Below are 8,185 nucleotides of genomic sequence, written 5' to 3' on the forward strand. Positions count from 1 at the left end.
TGAAAAATGAAAATCAGACATAGGCATTGTCGTCATCATTGACTTGACAAAAAGCCTAGTAGTCATCATACCCTCAGCAGCGTATGACGAAATTGTATAGTGCTTCTCCACAAGTCCGTCTTCCCAGGAAAGACCCATTAATGACATATTCATACTTGTTAGCTCTCCGCCTCCTTGAGCGCCATCAATCTGGCCACTGCAAATTGCCTCACCGATGCCAACAAGAATACGATGGATCACTTACCTCTCACTGTCTTCTTACTTACCCCCCCTCAGTCAGCCTGTAGAAGGCAGATCCACACCAAACGACCTTCCTGTTACTTCACTGCGACTTAATTTCATAGAAGGGATTTGTGTTGTCGTCACGTTATACTCTGCGACAACATTAAATCTGAGGTCTGTTTACCCCCTCTCACATAGCCAAAAGGTCCAAATAATATTCAATTGGTTTAGGTTGCAACACTTAAATCTGGCGTTTGAACAGAGGTGTATAGCCTTTTTATATCTCCTGGATATGTTGATTTAAAACATGGCTGTGCAGCACTATACCAGTGGTTGCCTCATGAGCATCAAAGGAATCATGAATTTAAGGAGCAGCGAGTGGTCACCCCCTTGTATTATGAGCCTCCATTGGCCATGTAACGCGAGCTCCAAACAGGAAAAGGCAGTGAGTCAGGCCACCTTCCACTTTATTGCCAGGCAGCCAGCCTTTGATACCCAGCATCTTGAATTGCACTGTGGTTGCCTAGCAACTGAAAGTACTCAGAGGTGCCTTTGAATTTGGATCTTTAAAAAAAAAGGTAATATGTAGTATGGTTTACCACTTGACATTTATTCTGCAAAGTTCTTCAGGTTTGCCTTGCAGTCATTGGGTTTAAATCCTGACTAATGTGTTCAGGTGGCATGTTTAACCATGTTTTTGTGACTTTTGTCTGGCTCTACCAGCTTGCATACACATTCCATACACTGTCAACAAAGTGCAATAGCTTAAGGCCGACATATATTGCAAAACATTATTGACATACTAACACAAATTCAAAATATTCTATTTATTTCATGAAACTGCACCTTGACAACAGGTGGAGTAGCAAGACATGCAAACATAATATTGTTTGTCACTACATCTCCTCCAGTAGTTTTAAGGTCTGCTAATTAGCATGTTGTGACACAGTGTGGTGCTACAATAACATAAAGTAATGCAGGTCTAAATGTGGACTTCCATGTATCCTGGAGTAATAACAATAATAATAATAAATGAACACAAAAAGTCACAAACTCTCTCGTAAGGCTTGGATTTATTTTAGATGCAGCATCAAGTTTTTATTGTGACACTCAGTTACATTTCCATAGTAACATTTCATAAAGTACCCAAACACGCATTTAAAACTAGTTTGCGAACTGTAATATCACCACACTCTTCAAGGGGCTGTAGACCCAGATTGGGTGCCTTCCACGCCTGTGAGATGGCCTTGCGAACCATGTTTTATGGAGGTCCTCAAGAGACTTGACGATGTCCTGGGACAATTTGCAGTTCATTAAAATGACCGCTGAACAGAAGGAGGTGCTTGGTGAGCCATGGAGTGAAAAGATGAGTGCTCTCATCAGTCGTAAAGAAGTGCTCATCTCAAGCTGTGTGAAATTGGAAAACACTGCAACACATTATATATGACATCGTACATATAGGAAGGGTGAAACCTGTTGGCAGCTCAGTGTTCTCAGCGCCCTGCGCTCTGTTTGCTGGCATATCCCATTTTACATTATATTGTCATCTCAAGGCACTTATTTCATTTGCATTTCAAGGTACCTTAAAAATATACTTATGTACCAATGAATCATTATTTCTAACTTTTAATATTCCTATTATTTCGTTGCTCGGATTCAACAGAATTGCACCACTCTGTTTTCGTTGGTCCCTCATCCACTATTCCAAAAGATCTTAGCAGCTCCACAAATTCACAAAATATGGCCGATTCTCCCTCCCACAGACACAGTTAGTGACATATGTGGGTGTGAGTATGTGTGGAATGCTCTTCAGCTGGTGTAAAACTAGCATGATGAATGCAGATATCCAGTTAACTTATCTATCAATGCATCCATTTGTGCAGATTTCAAAAGGAGAAATTAGCACAAATACATATTTTTTGTAGCAAAAAAATGGCCATGTATAGTAGGGCTGTTTTTGTTCAAAAATGACTTTGTATTAAGGCTTTTTCTGTGGAAAAAAGGAAAGATTATGAATTGTAAGGTGTTTAATTTGTTTAAAAATATGACCATGTATAGTAAAGCTTTTATTTTAACGCTAATGTATAGAAAAGCTTTTATATGTGAAAATAGTAGACCATATATACCAAGGCTTTAATATGAAAAAAATGGCGGTGTAGAGTGAAGATTTTAAATTACCATATATAGGAAAGCTTCTGTATGACCATTTATATTAAGGCTTTTTTAAATATAAAAAGACCATGTAATATAAGGCTTTTTTAAAATAAAAGTAAAAAACAATGTACAATAAGTTTTTTTAATGACCCTGTTTAGTGAGGCTTTTTTAATGACCATTTATAGTAAGACTTTTTTAATAAAATGTCCATATATAGTAAGGCATATTTAACAAAAAGAATTACCAGGTATTTTAAGGCTTTTTAAATAAATGAAAAAGCATGTATAGTAAGGCATACAGCGGTGCATCACATGTCCTAAATAAATGACGGGACTTTAGGGTATTTTGCACATTCCATGCAATCAAATAATGAAAAGGGATGTAAATTGGGTGTGTCTTAAACTACGTTGTCAGGTAAATTACTAGTTTAGATGTTAAACAACCTGAGGGCTCCAAACGAGAATTTTGCTTCACGTGCGTTCTCTGGTGGGCATGAGTAGAATAAAGACCGTTGGGATGACGTAATTCAAGGTGACTTACAGTGGTATATTTTTTGTTAGTGGCTATATGGCCTGCCATGTGGCCAGACAGGGTTCAAATCCCAGTTGGTAATCATTTTCCCCTAAATAAAAACAACTGTGTAAAGTCAAGACTTTCCAAAAATGACAATATTAAGTGTGGCCACCTCTGAGGAGAGTCAGCAGGAGCAGAAGAACAAGAAAGCGGCGCAGAAGCGCAGGCGCCACCTGGTGGCCAAGAAGATGACAAAAAATACTGTTTTGGAAATAATTGTGGAAAATACAGTGTTGTGAATATGGGCTCAAAACGAAACATCTTAAAGAATGTCTAGCACTCAATACGGGACTTGCGGTTGGAAACAGCGCCTCACGCGTCCAAGCAATGGTACTGTACCCATCTGTTGTTTATGTCTTTGGACGTTATACAATGCAACACTCAGGGTTTTTATTTTTTGCAAAAATGACTAAGTATACTATACATGGTCAATTTTGCTAATAAAAGCCTTACTTTACTTTGTATAGTAAGTATTTTCTCTTGCAAAATTGACCGTGTTTCAAATGTTCAACTTGTAATGGAGTCAGTTGGCCTGGAATAAAGGTGAGTTGATGTAAAATACTAAGTAAAAATGTCACTCAATATTTGGTCCAATTTGTATACTAACACACACTTGTTTTATAGCGTCAAGACCACAAAAATGGCGACTATATTACGTCATCTTCAAAACATGGACGTTGAGTTGGGAGGACATTCAATATGTCCGGACAATATAGGCGTGGTTACGCCTGACGTAGATGGGATAATTATGCACATGCGCAGTAACCATTCCTTTCGGAAACCTCTCCCTGTGCTGACGGTCGAGGGAGCACGCCGGCCAGGTAAGGAATAAGTACGTTTTTTATCACGCTATCGGGAGATTTTTCAGGAATCAATTGAGCCCAAAACGCCAACAAATCTGTTAATTTGATGCCAGGTCCAACACACCGTCGACAGTTTAAGTCTGGGCTTCTTTTCCCCACCGCCTGTGACTAGTTAGCATTAGCGTCACGAAGACGCTAATGCTAACTAGCATGTTGTCCGTTTTCTCCCCATTATTGAGTCGTGTAACAAGACTTTAAACTTAATCAAACAACGCCGAGACATCAACCGACAGTTTGCTGGGTAGATGCTCACTCTAGGATGTGATCCAGAAGCACGACTTGGTTCCTGTTGTGTTGCATGTAATGTAATGATTTTATTTTAAAACTGTTTAGCTATTTTTCTCCTAGCTGCTAACGTCAGTCTATATATTTAATCGGCTTGTCTGGGAAGGGGAAAATAGCACTTAGCACGCATTAACTTATTCTTTATCTTGCTCGTTGATTAAATTTCTTGTAGGATTTCTCTATCCTGTAATTGTTTGGCAACTCCCAAATGGCTTGGTTAAATCAAGTTTTCCCTGTTTAACATCGAGATAAAACTAAAAGAAAAAAGAAACAGCCCATCTGTTGAAATTCCAGGCTCTATGTATGTTAACTTATGCTTTTTTTGTGTGCAAATTTTCACCAGTCTCTATATAATCTAACTTGCTTTTTTTTTTGCATGCAACAGGCCTGCAAGATGTTCCTGGCAATTGCCCACTTGAAGATGTCTCTTATGGTGGTGTCTCTGTACTTGTGAAAATCCAAATGAAATAAAAGCCTGCCTAGTTGATCATGGTGATGTTTCACTGGCCATTTATTTCCACAGCTCTTATACTAGATATTTAAGGTAAGAAGGATCTCATTAAATGCTGGAGCAGGAAGTTTCAGTGTTTTTACTTTTTATTTATTTTCTAAGTGATTAGTTGTCCATTTTTTTCTTCAAAGTATTTTTCCCCCAATTTTTCAATTTTATTTTTTCTTCAGTTTATACCCCCAGATTCTCTATTTTATTTTTTCTTCAGTGTTTATTGCCCAATTTTTCTATCTTATTTCTTCCAGGTATTTATTCCCCCAGTTTTTTATTGTATTTTTTCTCCTAAGTGTTTATCCCCCTTTTTTCCTTCTAAGTGTTTATCCCCCTTTTTTTCCATCATTTTTTTTTACTAAGTGTTTATCCCCCTTTTTTTCCATCATTTTTTTTTACTAAGTGTTTATCCCCCTTTTTTTCCATCATTTTTTTTTACTAAGTGTTTATCCCCCTTTTTTTTCCATCATTTTTTTTTACTAAGTGTTTATCCCCCTTTTTTTCCATCATTTTTTTTTACTAAGTGTTTATCCCCCTTTTTTTCCATCATTTTTTTTTACTAAGTGTTTATCCCCCTTTTTTTCCATCATTTTTTTTACTAAGTGTTTATCCCCCTTTTTTCCATCATTTTTTTTACTAAGTGTTTATCCTCCCATTTTTTTTTACTAAGTGTTTATCCCCCTTTTTTTCTAAATGTCTTGCAGTTTTTTGTTAATCAACAAATGTTTTCTTAAGTATGCTGAACTTCAAATGTTTACTTGTGAATAAATTTTTTGAACTTTGATTGTGACTTGCATTTTTTGTTAGATAAGAACAACACATGTTTACATTTCAAAGCTTTTATTTTGAAAAACTTAAATAAAATGAAGTAATTCCTCTAGTCACCAGCAGGAAATCTGGAAAAACAGGAAATCAGCTTTTATTTTGAAAAAGTTTGTAGATAGGTTCCCGCTGGTGTTACAGCATCGTAAAAAATCGAATCTTCTCCACCCTCTGGTGGAGAAGATTCGAAAATTGAAAAAAGGGGGGTTAGTACACAGTTAGTTGAAAAAACAATGAGAAGGGCCTACCTTTTATTTTGAAAAACTTCATAGACTGGTTCCCGTTGGTGCTCCAGCATTGTAAAAAATCGAATCTCCTCCACCCCCTGGTGGAGAAGATTCGAAAATTGAAAAAAGGGGGGTTAGTACACAGTTAGTTAAATAAACAATGAGAAGGGCCTACCTTTTATTTTGAAAAACTTCATAGACTGGTGCTCCAGCATCGTAAAAAATCGAATCTCCTCCACCCCCTGGTGGAATTCTGAAAAAAGGGGGAGGGGGTTAGTACACAGTTAGTTAAAAAAACTGAGAAGGGCCTACCTTTTATTTTGAAAAACTTCATGGGGGTTCCTGAGGCTATCTGTTCATAGGCAAAAACCTGGTGGATTCTGGGGAAAAAAAAGAAGTCAGTACAGAGTTAAATAAAAACACTGGGAAAAGCTCACCTTTTATTTTGAAAAAAAAAACCTCAGATAGACTCAGGCATGAAACTTGGTCCCCCTTGGGTGGAATTCTGAAAAATAAAAAAACATTCACAAGGCCTTACCTTTTATTTTGAAAAAACTCTTAGATATGCTCAGGGAGAACAAATCTCTGAATTTTTCCCCAAAATAAAAGGGTAAGACCTTAGAATTGTTTTTTTGGTTTTGCAGAACCAATCTCAACATAGGCAGGAAACCAAGAGTGAAGACACAATAGATTAAAGTACAGACTAGCGCCGAACATCAAAATTTGACAACTAACTCCTACATTTAGCTTTTTTCTATGAAACGCCAAAAGGCAATATTAGACATCGTAAAAAATCGAATCTTCTCCACCCCCTGGTGGAGAAGATTCGAAAATTGAAAAAAGGGGGGTTAGTACACAAAGTCAGGTCAAATAAACATTCAAAAGTAAGGTTTTACCTGAATCAGAGCCATTTTATTTTGAAAGGTTTTGAAAATGAGTTTTGGCATAACACCCAGCACTTTTTTTAAATATCCCAAATTTACATTTTCCCTCTTTATACTGAGGGAAAACAAAATGGCTATTTAAACTAGTCAAAATGAACCCCACATTATTGTTGAATATTTTGTCGAGACTACATTTCAAATTAAGAGGTCTTTAAGAAAGTGAAGGGAAAAGGTACATATTCTATAAGTGTACCATTTACTCCTTACACCTGCACTGAAGGCATTTGTGTTGCTATTAAAAAAGATAAAATAAACTAAGCCAGTTACTGTGTTTTCATTCAAAATTAGAATGTATCCCAACAAAAATTACAAGCCAATTGCACAAAGCCTTCTTGGAGATCTTTTTTCTTTAAAAATGACTGAATAGTAATTCTTTAGTATTTTATTCTAACGACATAGTATAATAAATAAGTCTTTTTTACCCATTAATGTATCCTAATAAAATAAGCCAATTGCACAAAAACTTGAATACTCAACACTGAAGTTTAATTACTCTACTGATAGTGAAAACCGAAAGTATTTAAAAATAATGTATAGCTAAAATAGAAACTATAAAAAATGACTCACTTGACTGACCAACAGCTCATTATGGCGTCGACAAGCTGCTCCTTTTATCCACATTCTTGATGTTTCCCAGCAGTCTGTGATCGTTGAGGGACTGAAACACAATGGAAGGATTTCTTTTTAGACATAAAGAGCTGTAAGTAACGCAATGTAGCAAACACAAATGTTTGCCAGCAAGTTCGCTAAACTGCACAATGTTTGCTAGCAGGTTGGCTAACCCGCTAGCAAACATTTGTGTTAGTGCTTTTTGACGGGAGCGTGCTTCATTGGCGTGATGTAACCCCACGCAGAAGCTAACACAATGTTTGCTAGCAAACATTTGTGCTAACATCTGCGTGGAGCTACATCACACAATGAAGCACGCTCCCGTCAAAACGCACACTGAAAATGAGAAAAGGGGCTACGAAATCCCCAAAAGACATAGTACCGAACTCGCTGCATTGTCATGGAGGAAGTTTATCGAGTCTTCCTTCGGGAAATCGTCAATTCTGAGCAGCACAGCAGTACACACCGGCCTAGCCTCCGGCCCATCGGCCATTTTGGAGAATTGCGTAGGTTATTTGAGCTCTGACATCACCCACGCCTCGGCCACGCCTATTTCAAAAAGACACAGAAATGCATGGTTTCATAGTAACGTGCATTAATCAGGGGGCGGGGGCTCTAAATACCTCTTGGTTGGGCTTGAATACTTAAGTAAAAAAAAAAAAATATATATATATATATAAATATATTGTTTTCATAATAAGGTGCATTAGTCTGTGGGGGGCTGTAAATACTTTTTGGTTGGGCTTTAATACTTTAAGATACAATATTGCACATTATGAACATTGTGGTGACATGCACTACAGTGCTTGTTTTTGACTTCTAGGTTTACATACTTGGATATGCTTTTTCAATTAGGATTCATTTGGCCAAAGTATAGTATAGTAAGGCTTTTTCCTTTTAAAAAAATGACTTAGTACAGTAAGGCTTTTTTCTTAAAAAAAACGACATAGTATTGTAAGGCTTTTTTCTTCAAAAAGCGACAT

General features: G+C 36.9%; 2 long non-coding RNA genes across 5 annotated transcripts; one reads left to right on the forward strand and one right to left on the reverse strand.

The window, feature by feature from the left end:
* Positions 1 to 3,168: 3,168 nt before the first annotated feature.
* On the forward strand, positions 3,169 to 4,590 carry LOC144187348 (uncharacterized). Its single transcript, XR_013324851.1, has 3 exons — positions 3,169 to 3,280; positions 3,575 to 3,771; positions 4,484 to 4,590. It is a non-coding gene; the product is annotated as an uncharacterized LOC144187348 (long non-coding RNA).
* Positions 4,591 to 5,423: 833 nt separating this feature from the next.
* On the reverse strand, positions 5,424 to 8,075 carry LOC144188224 (uncharacterized). 4 transcript variants are annotated; one of them, XR_013324931.1, is made up of 7 exons: positions 7,585 to 8,075; positions 7,170 to 7,251; positions 6,087 to 6,154; positions 5,962 to 6,029; positions 5,825 to 5,902; positions 5,671 to 5,747; positions 5,424 to 5,593 (listed from the first exon to the last, which is right to left on the reverse strand). It is a non-coding gene; the product is annotated as an uncharacterized LOC144188224 (long non-coding RNA). The 4 variants fall into 4 exon arrangements; XR_013324929.1 differs by lacking the exon at positions 6,087 to 6,154 and having other exon boundaries at positions 5,424 to 5,496; positions 7,161 to 7,251; XR_013324928.1 differs by lacking the exon at positions 6,087 to 6,154 and having other exon boundaries at positions 7,161 to 7,251.
* Positions 8,076 to 8,185: the final 110 nt, after the last annotated feature.

Source organism: Stigmatopora nigra, chromosome 2, assembly GCF_051989575.1.
Source record: "Stigmatopora nigra isolate UIUO_SnigA chromosome 2, RoL_Snig_1.1, whole genome shotgun sequence".
NCBI classification, from domain to species: Eukaryota; Metazoa; Chordata; class Actinopteri; order Syngnathiformes; family Syngnathidae; genus Stigmatopora; species Stigmatopora nigra.